This window comes from Manis pentadactyla, chromosome 8, assembly GCF_030020395.1.
Source record: "Manis pentadactyla isolate mManPen7 chromosome 8, mManPen7.hap1, whole genome shotgun sequence".
Classification (NCBI taxonomy): Eukaryota; Metazoa; Chordata; class Mammalia; order Pholidota; family Manidae; genus Manis; species Manis pentadactyla.
In genome coordinates this window covers 63766104-63779176 of record NC_080026.1, presented here as the reverse complement: position 1 = coordinate 63779176, position 13073 = coordinate 63766104, and the positions used below count along the sequence as shown (strand labels likewise).

At 37.7% G+C, this 13073-nt stretch overlaps 2 long non-coding RNA genes and 1 other non-coding gene across 7 annotated transcripts in view; 1 reads left to right on the top strand and 2 right to left on the bottom strand.

The window, feature by feature from the left end:
• Window positions 1-13073, top strand: part of LOC130684566 (uncharacterized) — a 207716-nt gene that overhangs the window by 38390 nt on the left and 156253 nt on the right. The gene's annotated exons all lie outside the window — the stretch shown is intronic.
• Window positions 1-13073, bottom strand: part of LOC130684565 (uncharacterized) — a 149729-nt gene that overhangs the window by 3290 nt on the left and 133366 nt on the right. For 2 of the 5 annotated variants that reach the window (XR_008998881.1, XR_008998880.1), the window contains one exon: window positions 287-517. This is a non-coding gene — a long non-coding RNA (uncharacterized LOC130684565). The remainder of the gene's footprint in view (window positions 1-286; window positions 518-13073) is intronic. The other 3 variants (XR_008998882.1, XR_008998883.1, XR_008998884.1) reach the window with 3 other exon arrangements.
• On the bottom strand, window positions 2766-2896 carry LOC130684675 (small nucleolar RNA SNORA72). The gene has a single exon (XR_008999066.1). It is a non-coding gene; the product is annotated as a small nucleolar RNA SNORA72 (small nucleolar RNA).

The window sequence follows — 13073 nt, the reverse complement described above, 5'->3', positions numbered from 1 at the left end:
GTTAGGAATCGTCTTCTGGAAACAAATCTCTTCCTGGAATACTCTTCTTGGGAAACTGCATAATTTGAAAAATGTGATCATTTTTAAACCTAGTTGTGTTATCTCAGCATTAATATAAACATGATTTGTAAAACATCTGTGCTTCATGTGGATAAAGCCAGAGAAAATATTCAGCTAGAAGCTACATTCACCTCACATCTGCAACTAAATGCTCCACTACTAGATGCTCCCTTGGGAAGAATCATGCACACGACCACATGGGAGAGCTGAATAAAATATACTGCACCTTCTTTTCCCGTTAAGTACTTTGTTTTCATTAAGGCTCCACATGCCTCATTCCCGTGACTTACTGGATGGCCTCCATCCTCCTCCAAAGCAGACAGCACTGTGATGTACTTGGCCTCCCTGTTAGAGAAGGCAACCGAGACAGGCAGGCTAGCAATTAACTCTCCCATCAGAATTCAGGTGATCTGAGGTAAAACAGGCTACTGTGCTCACAGGGTGGTGGCTCCGTCCACTTCCATGTCATATACAATCACGTGCACATAGAATCAAAAGGTAGAGAACATGGGTTAGTGCCATGTTACAAATCTGTAAATTTTCTAGCAGGGCGTTGGCTCGGCAGTATGAGTCAATTGACCCTCAACTTAGTTCATGCAAAATCAGTTATATTGTGTGCATTAACTCTTGCCATCAATCTACACAAACCAAGCGTTTTTTTCAAAGCAGCTACAGAGTGCAGGATCCAGTTGCTTGAAGACATCTTACGTGTTAAAGGTCCAGATGACAAAGTTCTGAGATCCCTCAAATCTTCATGCACAGTCAACTGCCTATAACCCGAAGAACTCCTCAGAATTCATTTACTTTTCTTTCCTGGACAATTCCCAAAAAGAAACTTTACCAATAATCAAACTACTAATTAGTGCTAGGATGGCAGTTGATACTTTTTAAGCACTTCCTCTGTGCTCAGCACTCTACATCAGTAACCTGGTTTCTTCCTCCCGACAACCACATGGGGCCCAGGGCAGTAGGGTTGGGCTCAGTGTAATTTGCATGAGACCCTGGCATCAGAAGGACATTTGAATCTGGACCTATCCAATTCAGTACAGTAGCTACTAGCCTGTGTAGCTGTTTACATTTAAATCTAACTAAAAACTTCAGTTCCTCAGTCACACTCGCCCCATTTCAAGTGCTCAAAAGCCACACAGAGGTAATGGTGACTATGCTAACTGCCCAGGCATAGAACCTCCCCACCATCACAGGGGACCTATAAGACAGCCCTGAGCTGCAGCACGCTCCCTCTTCGAGGCCACTGCAACCTGAACAGAGTCACCCTCTGTCTCCAAATGTCCTCAGTCATGTAAGTGGGGGGAGAGGATGGGAGGGGCTCTTCAGTGTGAATGTGGAAATAAATACATTGGCAGATTCCAATCATCCCTGTCCTCTAAGGGAAAATGTCACTCAGTGGTTATGTCCTCTGTGACATTTTTCCAAATTCCCTCCACTTCAACCAGAGGAGAGGAGAGAGAGGAAACTGGAATGAATATGCCTTGAGCTCCCATATGGGCACATGTGATCTCTTTTTAATATATAATATCATCAGTGGTTTATATGAGGGCATATTATTATTCCCAGTTTTCCCCGAGGAAAACACTTGAATTACTTGTACAAATTCCCAAATGCACCCAACCCTTGGAGCACACAGAGCATTACACAGGGAAGCCAAGGGCTCTTGAACTTCCCTCCTCAGGGCTCACAGTTCTCCTTAAATGAGACCTGTTCCAAGGCCTTTACTCAGAAATACAGGGAATGACTTCACTTCTTCTCAATCACTCAGGAAAATATATTGAAACACTTATGAATAGAAATAGCATTACTACAGGGATAACTATTCTGTTATAAATTATTTGTGAACACTTGCATTTTCTGTATCACCTGGACTGGGGGGAGCCACAAACCTCGATGCCAAGAGGGACTGTGTAGTAAAGACGGATGCAGCGGACATTGGTCCCAGGGACCAGCTCTATCAGCGCCACCTGGGAACTTGTCAGAAATGCAAATTCTCAGGCCCCACCCTGGCCTATTAAATCAATACTCTGGGGTGGGTTCCGCAATCTTTGTTTGAACAAACACTACAGGTAATCCTGATCCAAACTAAAGTTTGAGCACCCCTGGTATAAACAGTAAGAACTGATAAAGAGTGTGATGCAAGGAGAAAGTACACCCACTGGCCATGGCAGCTTCTACCCGGCTCCATCCACTCATGGCTGTGTTGGAATGAAGGCTCTGTTTTGCCAGATTTTCCTACGGCTCAGATGTCATTAGTGGGGGCAGATGGCTGGGGTGGGGATGGGGAGAGCTGCACGGACTGAGATGCATACCTTAACCTCGAGGTTAAACATACCGTGCTACGCTACTTCCGTGCAACATTTTTAGTAAACTAAATGGGATAGACATTAAGTGCTATTTTTTATTTTCTCACTGTCTCTAATATTTTGAAACAAACTGTTTTAACAGTATCACAGCAATTTTTGGTCTCCTTTACAATCTATTATCACATGCAGATTCTACTCTGAAGTTCCTGGTTTTTTTTACAAAATAAAACACAATAGTTTTACAATTCATTTAATGGAAACTGGTAATCATCAAATTAGCAATGATTATCTTCAAAAGTTATTACTAGCTATATATTCATTTATCTAGTTTGATCAGACACCTAGTCACAGACATTTCCCACATAAGATGCATCACATAAATCAGACTTAGTTTATCAGCAGCATTTAGAAAACCAGACTTAGGTAAAGAACTAGGTCTGGGGACACATGCATGGTTTTAGTACAGTGAATGTTTAGCCTGCCCTGATTATATAAAATCCAATCAGCAAGAATGTACTTATTTTTACTACGTTGTTATTGGGACTCTAATAGCTTCCATCAGTTAATGAAGTCACAAATGATATTGTTACAAAAAGCAGGTCATATTCTAACAACACTGAATGTTTAATAACCACAGAAATATCATTAAGACATCTCACAGATGTTCTGAGAGGTTGTTGTGGGAGTTGATATCCTGAAAGAGAATGGTAGGCATTTCTGTTTATCAGCTGAAGTAGTGCTGCTATGATATAATAAAGTTAAACATTTGCCATGGCTTTGGTGCCCCCTAGGTTAGAGATTATTGAATACTTGACTTTAATGAAAGCTTTGGTTTTCTCAATTATTCAATTTTGTACATACACTGAAATTTTATTAATATTTTTAAGTAGCACTGTTTCAAATTGGCTTAATGTGATTGGAAAATTATATGAACTGTTTCGGGTCTACCAAAGTTGTAAAAAAATAATAAACATTTATGTATTAACCATTCAGAATAATAAGTAAAGAACTTCAAATATTGTCAAACTCTTTGGTGTACCCATCCTCACTATCATTCCTTCCCTCTCCCAGGGGCAGATACTCTCTTGAGTATATATATATATATATATATATACTTATGCAATACATTACATCCTGGTTACTTATTTATTTTACAATTGGAAGTGTGTACTTTTATTTTTTTTTTTGTGAGGGCATCTCTCATATTTATTGATCAAATGGTTGTTAACAACAATAAAATTCTGTATAGGGGAGTCAATGCTCAATGCACAATCATTAATCCACCCCAAGCCTAATTTTTGTCAGTCTCCAATCTTCTGAAGCATAACGAACAAGTTCTTACATGGAGAACAAATTCTTACATAGTGATAAGTTACATGGTGAACAGTACAAGGGCAGTCATCACAGAAACGTTTAGTTTTGCTCATGCATTATGAACTATAAACAATCAGTTCAAATATGAATACTCATTTGATTTTTATACTTGATTTATACGTGGATACCACATTTCTCTCTTTATTAATATTATTTTTAATAAGATGCAAGATAAAGGTAGAAAACATAGTTTAGTGTTTAGTGTTGTAAGAGAGCAAATGTAGATGATCAGGTGTGTGCCTGTAGACTATGTGTTAATCCAAGCTAGACAAGGGCAATAAAACATCCACGGATGCAGAAGATTTCTCTCAGAACAGGGGGGGTGAGGTTCTAAGCCTCACCTCTGTTGATCCCCAATTTCTCACCTGATGGCCCCCCTGCGACTGTGCCTGTCTTAGGTTGTTCCTCCCTTGAGGAATCTTACCCGTCTCTGGCTAACCAGCCATCTTCTGGGGCCATACAGGGAAATGTAAAGTTGGTAAGTGAGAGAGAAGCCTTATTGTTTGAAAAGGTTAGCTTTTTACTTCTTTGCAGATTTATGCCCTGTGGCTTCCATGCCCAGCATTAGTCTTGAGGTATCTTTACCACTTGGAAGAATTATGATACTCGGTAAATTCGATATGAGGCACGAATTCTATTTAAGGGTTGTAATTTGAAAGGAAGAAGAAAAGCTACAGAAGTAGCAGGCGGAAGAAAACTTGGGAAGATTGATTATTTCTTTGACATATCTTCTTGTAGAGTAACTTCAGCATGTATAGGTTTTAAACTACTAATTAAATTGCTCACACACATTAACATAATAGGAGTACAGTTATATAACCAAAGCATACCTGTAATTACCAGCCATCTCCAGTGAAAACAAGAAAACCAGTTAGGCACCTTAGGCATTTGTGAAAACTTATCTATGATATGGTGGAGATTGTCCAACTGAACTTGAACAGTCTGAGAGAAATCAGACAAATTAAAACAACCCATTCCTGGGGACTGTTCACATCCCATATGTTCTTTTAACAGTAAATAGTCTGAAGTTGTAAGATTTTGGAGCGCCTCTATCCCTTTTTCTCTCTCCTCTTCTTCTGGTACCCCTATAATGCAGATATTGTTCCGTTCTGATTGGTCACTCAGCTCTCTTAGAATTCTTTCATTCCTGGAGATCCTTTTATCTCTCTCTGCATCAGCTTCTCTGTGTTCCTGTTCTCTGTTTTCTAGTCCATTAATGGTCTTTTGCATCTCGTCCATTCTGTTTTGAAGTCCTTCCAAAGCTTGTTTTATTTCTGTATTCTCCTTCCTTAGTTCTTTCATATTTTTCTGCAAGTCCATCAGCATGGTTATGACTTTTGTTTTGAATTCTTTTTCAGGTAGACTGGCTAAATCTATCTCCCCAGATTCCTTCTCAGGGGAAGATGTAGCAGATGCTGAAGCTGTCTGGGTTAGTCTTGTCTGGATCATATTTTTTTGCCTTTTCATGTTGACAGGTGCTATTGACTGTCAACTGGGAGGGCCAAACTTTTCACTTGCTACTGGCCTTTCTTTACTAGGACAACTGCGACCCCTAGTGGCTTGTGTTGGGTAATTGCGTGTAGACTGGGTTTTTGTGTCTTGCCCAGCTGGAGTGGAGGAATTTCCCTTTCTGTGGGCGTGCTCTGCCTTAGGCTGCTTCTCTGCTTTCGCAGCGCCGGGAGGGGTAATGGACAGGGGGGCTGTTTGGCTGTTTACCTCCTTGAGGGGTCTCAGAGCTGTTGCCCAGCGGGTTAGTGTGCCCTATTTTCCCTATAATTTCCAGTCACTGGGCTGTGACCTGTGTTGTTTTCGTCCAGCTTTTATGTCCCTGTCCCTTTAAGACTTTCAAAAAGCACTCGCTTTTCTTTGTCACAGGGCATCAGCTTCGGAACCTGCTCAGAGGTCTTGCTGCTCTGTTTCCCTAGTTTCCAGCCCTCCACGCATGCCCTGTGTCTGCACTCTGGTGCACGTGGCTGGGGCTGGGTGTTTAGCAGTCCTGGGCTCCCTCTCTCTCCCACCGGGAGCTGGGGGGAGGTGTGCTTGGTTCCCGCCGGGCCGGGGGTTGTACCTTACCCCTTTCACCAGGCACTGGGCTCTCGCATGTGTGGATGTAGTCTGGCTGTTGTCCTGTGTCTTTTGGTCTCTCTTTTAGGATTAGTTTTATCTGTTGTATTTTCAAAAATATATATGTTTTTGGGGGGAGATTCCCACTGTCCTACTCACGCCACCATGTTGGCTCTCTGCCTCCCTCTCTTGAGAATATTATAGGCCATTTTTTAAATTCTTTTATCTTTTACCACATATGTATAATCTTGTTTCGTATATTTTTAAACATTTTGTATGTGGGATCTTCCTGCACATGCATGTCTGAAACTTGTTTTTTTCACTCACTATTATGTTAATAGGATCTATGTTTGTTGATAATTGCAGATCTAATTCATTTTATCTTCTTTGCTGAAGATGTTGTATTAAAAACAGTCCATCAAGAATTAATTACAATTTCTTTTGCTGATGGGCATTTCAGCAGGCTCCAGTCTTGTGCTCTCAGAAATGCTGATGCCAGTACTTGGTGTTTCTGTTGAGTGTATATACAGGTGTTTTTCCAAGTTACATAATCAGGAGAGGACCTGTTGGGTCATAGAGAGCTGTAGGTGGGTCTTGTTAATTGGATATTGCCATATTGTTTTTCAAGTAGTTGTAACAGTTTACATTCCTTGGTAGGATATGAGTGCTCCCATTTCAATATTTGTTTGCCAATACTTGGTATTTTCACACTTAAAATATTTTTGTCAATATCCACCATACCATAGATAAGTTTTCACAAATGCCTAAGGTGCCTAACTGGTTTTCTTGGTTTCACTGGAGGTGGCTGGTAATATAGGTCTGCTTTGGTTATGTAACTCTACTCCTATTATGTTAATGTGTGTGAGCAATTTAATTAGTAGTTTAAAACCTATACATGCTGAAGTTACTCTACAAGAAGATATGTCAAAGAAATAATCAATCTTCCCATGTTTTCTTCCGCCTGCTACTTCTATAACTTTTCTTCTTCCTTCCTAATTACAACCCTTAAATAGAATTCGTGCCTCATATCGAATTTACTGAGTATCATAATTCTTCCAAGTGGTAAAGACACCTCAAGACAAATGCTGGGCATAGAAGCCACAGGGCATAAATCTGCAAAGAAGTAAAAAGCTAACCTTTTCAAACAATAAGGCTTCTCTCTCACTTACCAACTTTATTACATTTCCCTGTATGGCCCCGGAAGATGGCTGGTTAGCCAGAGACGGGTAAGATTCCTCAAGGGAGGAACAACCTAAGTCAGGCACAGTCGCAGGGGGGCCATCAGGTGAGAAATTGGGGATCAACAGAGGTGAGGCTTAGAACCTCACACCCCTGTTCTGAGAGAAATCTTCTGCATCCGTGGATGTTTTATTGCCCTTGTCTAGCTTGGATTAACACATAGTCTACAGGCACACACCTGATCATCTACATTTGCTCTCTTACAACACTAAACACTAAACTATGTTTTCTACCTTTATCTTGCATCTTATTAAAAATAATATTAATAAAGAGAGAAATGTGGTATCCACGTATAAATCAAGTATAAAAATCAAATGAGTATTCATATTTGAACTGATTGTTTATAGTTCATAATGCATGAGCAAAACCGAAAGTTTCTGTGATGACTGACTGCCCTTGTACTGTTCACCATGTAACTTATTCACTACGTAAGAATTTGTTCTCCATGTAAGAACTTGTTCGTTATGCTTCAGAAGATTGGAGACTGACAAAAATTAGGCTTGGGGTGGATTAATGATTGTGCATTGAGCATTGACTCCCCTATACAGAATTTTATTGTTGTTAACAACCATTTGATCAATAAATATGAGAGATGCCCTCACAAAAAGAAAAAAGTGCACACTTCCAATTGTAAAATAAATAAGTAACCAGGATGTAATGTATAGCATAAGGAATATAGTCAATATATTGTAACAGCTTGGTATGGTGTTAGCTGGTACCTAGAATTATCATGTATATAAATGTTGAATCACTGTGTTGCACACCGGAAACTAATGTAATACTGTGTGTCAACTACCCTTCAATAAAAAATAATTATCTACAAAATATATATATATATTTTTTTTGTCAGTCTTGTAGGTGTGAAATGGTGTTTTTTAAAGAATAAATGTAATGTTTATTATTCACATTTACATTCTAGTAAAACTTCTGGGGTCTAAATGCAAATTTGATCACAAAGCCTTTGTTAAAAAAGTTAGTTTGGTGCCTCTTTACATAACACAAAGGAAAAAAATCTCTATTTTTAAAAAATAACATTAAGTTCCCAGTTATAGTTCAAAATCTCCTATACAAAAAATAAATATTACCTATTTTAAATCTATTACATTGAGTAATGGAGCTTGTACATATTTTTTATGTATTTTAATTCTCTGAATATTTTCTTCTCTCCAGGTGATTTAAGAGCTTAGAAAGGGCAGGGACTGTGTAAAATAGACAATTACCCTCATTTTAGGAAAGAAAGAGAAAAACAGATTCCTCTCCCCTTATATAGCACTTCCCCAACATGGCCATTTCAGATCTACCTGCGTACAGTCTCCTGGGAAGATAGCCCCTTATGCTCACTCCCTTTCCTTAAGAGACCACAAAAGGGAAGGAAGGACAAGCAACCAACAAATCCACTCTGGTGCCTCAGTATGCCTCAACTTTGAAACACCCAGTACAAAAGAAAGGGAACAGAAATAGACAAGTTATCACTTTAAAGGATTGCAACAGAAAATTTTAGTATAAAGTTCAATTCTCCAGTTTGTGCTTCATGAGAAAGTAAAAAAACAGAAACAAAAACAATAACCCACAAAATTTCATTGGTGCATTCTACCAAGCATTTAAGGAAGACATGATACCAATTCTCTATAATCTCATTCAGAGAACAAAAGCAGAGGGAGCACTTCCTAACTCATTCTATGAGGCCAGCATTACCCTAATACCAAAACCAGGCAGAGATTAGAAGAAAAGAAAACTTCATAAATCCCCAACAAAAATAGTAAATCAAATCCAACAATACATAAAAAGTATACACCACAATCAAGTGGGATTTATCCAAAACATGCAAGGATGGTTCAACATTGTAAAATCAATTAATGTAATCTATCACATCAACAAGCTAAAACAGAAAAATCACATTACCATATCAACAGATGCAGAAAAAGCACTTGACAAAATCCAACACTTATTCCTGGTAAGAACTCTCAGTAAACGTGAAATAGAGTGGAACTCCCTCAGCTTCATAAAGATTACCTACAAAATCCCTAAAGCTTACTTAGGTTATATATAATCATACTTAATGGTGAGAAACTAGAAGCTTTGCCACTAAGATCAGGAACAAGGCAAACATGTACCCTCTCACCACTCCTTTTCAGCATCATACTGGAATTACTAACTAATGCAATAAAACCAGAAAAAGAAATAAAAGGCATACAGATTTGGAAGGAAAAAAATAAAGCTCTCTGTTCACAGATGACAATGATTGTCTATGTAGAAAGTCTGAAAGAATCAACAAAACCTGGAACTAATAAATAATTATAGCAGGGTCACAAGATACAAGGTTAACATACAAAAGCAAATAATTTTCCTATATACCAACAAAAAACAAGTGGAATATGAAATTAAAAACAATACCATTTACATAAACACCCCATGAAATGAAATACTTGCATATAGATCTAACGAAATTCATGTACAAGATCTATATATAAGAAAACTACAAAACTCTAATGAAATAAAAGAAAAACTATGTAAATGCATTTTCATAGGTAGGAAAAATCAGTATTTTCAAGATGTCAGTTCTTCTAAACTGGATAGATTCAGTGTAATCCCAAACAAAATTCCAGCATCTTATTTTATGAATACTGACAAATTGATGATTCCGAAGTTTACATGGAGTGGCAAAATAATAACCAATAGGAGAACAAAGTGGGAGAACTAACTCCAGTCAAAATGGATCACAGACCTAAATGTAAAATGCAAAACTATAAAACTCCTAGAAGATAACATAGGAGAAAACCTAGATGACCTTGGGTTGGTGATGACTTTTTAAATAAAATGCCAAAGACATAACACATGAAAGAAATAATTGATAACCCAGACTTCATTAAAATTAAAAACTTTTTGCTCTTGGAAAGACAGTGTCAAAAGAACAAGAAGGCAAGTCACATGGAGAAAAGATATTTGCAAAACCACATCTGCTAAAGGATTATTATCCAAAATATACAAAGAAACCTTAAAAATCAGCTATAAGAAACAAGCAACCCAATTAAAAAATGGGCTAAAGATCTTAACAGACACCTCACTAAAAAAAATACAGGTAGCAAATAAGCTAATGAAAGATCCTCCACATCATATGACATCAGGTAAGTGCAAATTAAAACAAGATACAATTATACACCTATTAGAATGGCAAAAAATTTGAAACACTGACAACACCAAATGTTGGCAAGGTTGTGGAGCAAAAGGAGCTCTCATTCATTGCAGGTGGGAATGCAAAATGGCACAGGAATTTTGGAAGACAGTTTGTAGTTTCTTATAAAACTAAACATACTCTTACATTATGACTTGGTTGTCACACCCCTCAGTATTTACCTAAAGGAATAAAAAACTTATGCCCATATGAATATTTATAGCAACTTTATTCATAATTGCCAAAACGTGGTAGCAACCAAGGTGTTCTTGAGTGGGTGAGGGAATGAATAAACTGTGCTACATCCAGAAAATACAATATTGTTCAGCACTAAAAATAAATGATCTATCAATCCACAAAAAGACATGGAGGAAACTTAAATACATATTACTAAGTGAAGGAAGCCAATCTGAAAAAGCTACATACTGTATGATTCCAACTATATCACATTGTGAAAAGGACAAAACTACAGATACAGTAAAAAATATCAAATGGTGCCAGGGGCTATGGGGTAGTGTGGGGAGAATAGGTGTAGCACAGAGGATTTTTAGGACAGTGGAAATACTTTTGATTACATCATGATGATGAATACATGTCATTAGACATTTGTCCAACCCTGTAGAATGTACAATACCAAGCATCAACTGTAAAGCAATCTATGGATTTAGGGTGATCATGATGTGTCCTTGAATATTTGTTCATCAGTTGTAACAAATATACCACTCTGGTGGGTGTTGATCATGGGAGAAGCTATGCATGTGTGGGAACAGAGTGTAAGGGAAATCTGTGTACCCTCCTCTCAGTTTTGCTCTGAACCTAAAACTGCTCTGAAAAAATTAAATTAAAAAAAAAAGACGTGAAGTGAGGCAAATGTAATGTAAATGTCAGTTATGAACAGTAAGTATCAAATGACATATGGTGAGAATTTTACACAATAATTATTTTAAAAGGAAGACTCAATAATGCATTAATTTAATCAATAAATAATTGTTTTGTTTTGTTTTGTTTTCTCAAAGAAACCCCACAGAAAGATGAAGAGACTGCAGAAAAAGGCATCTGGAAATCACCAGCCATGCCTAAATCTGACCAGTGACAGTCAGGAAGAAAGCCTGTTGTGAAGAGTCTTGCAGATGCGCAGATGGATTGTTTCATGCTGTCCAGTTCTCTAGGGCGCTGCTCATTTTTCTTCAGTACTTTATTCTGTATTTTTCACATCAGATAATTTCTAAAAATCAACCAGCAAGTTCACTGACAATTTTATTTCAAATATGAATTTGAAATTATTCAACGATTTTTTTTCATTTCAGTAATTAAAATTTCCATTTGTTTCTTTTCTTATATATTTCTTTATAGGGATAGCTTATTTGTGGATTTACTGTCATTATATTTTCCTTTAATTCTTTAAACGCCATTTCCTTTTATCTTTTAACATTTCATAGCTGGAAGTCTGTGCCTGCGCAAAGCAACATCTGGGACCACTTGAAGTCATTTTCTTTTGATTGCTTTTTCCCCCCTGAGTATGGGTCACACTTTCCCGTTTCTTTGTCGTAATTTTTTGCTGTTAAAATAGAGGTGTGAGAAAATATATTGTAGCAACTATATTTTCTGAAACTTTTTTGTCTTGAGAAGAGTCTGGATTTTTTGTTTGTCTGTCCCACCCTCTGCAATGGATCTGTGTGTGGGAAGGGGGCACGTTCAAAGTGCAGGTGGTTCCCATGTCTGCCCTGGCGCTCAGGTTCCCCCGGGCCCTCTCAGTTCTGCTATGCACATATGCAATTTCCCCGAAATTCCAACCATGTGTGTAGGGCTTATGTAACCTTCCCATGGCTCTCTAATTTGGAAGGTATTCCCCTTAAATTTCTGACTGGTTGCCACTCATTACAAACAGGACTAACAAAGTTAAGCTAGCATTTTTTTCCCTACTTAGTTTTTCACTTTTACTGATGCCATCAGCCATCGGTTTTTACCTTCCACTCCTAATCATGTTAGCCCCTCCTGGCAACAAAGTTACTGGCTTTCACAGGCCGTCCTTGCCTGACTATAAAACTACAGCAACTGCCCTGGGAGTAGGAAGAATGGGAGAAGCCCCAGGCAAGTAGCTTCAGACTCCCCTAGTTTTTACCCAGTTTCAGCGGCTCTTCATGGATAAATGCCACTTAATTTGCTGTTTGCCTTTGGTCACTCTCCAGAGGCCTTAAAATACTTGCTTTTAATAGTTTTGTTTTGTTTCAAACTTGGTTTTGTGGAGCAGAATGTTTGCTATCCTCTTTGCCATAGCCAGAAGTCCCACCTGTTTTCAATTATAATATAGGTAAATTTACTAAATTTTCCTTTATGGTTTATAATATTTTTAAATCTTCTCTTCCTCCCTTAGTTATTAAATATAAGCACTTATATTTCTTCTGGATTTACTCTACTTTTATTAAATTTTAATTCACTTGGAATTATTGGGGTTAGTCATTCACTGTTGTGCATAGCATGGTACTGTATAGGTTCCAATTTTATTTTTGGCCTTACAGAGGAACTTCTGTATATTTGCATATCTCTGAACCAAGTCATCATTTCTCTATCTTGTTGAAATCTTCAGAAATCTTGATAGCTGGTAGTGTGCACTCTCTACCTCCTTATCTTCTATTTGTCTATTTTTGGCTATTTGCTCTTGCATATAAACTTCAGAAGTAGTTTGTCAAATCTATAATAAATCCTGTTAGGCTTTCTAATGTAACTGTATTATCTATAGATTAATTTTGGGAAAATTTATATTTCATAATAAATACATTTTCATACAAATTTTGATATCAATTTTATAGAATTTCCTATATAGCTGGTGCCTACATAGGAAAATGCCA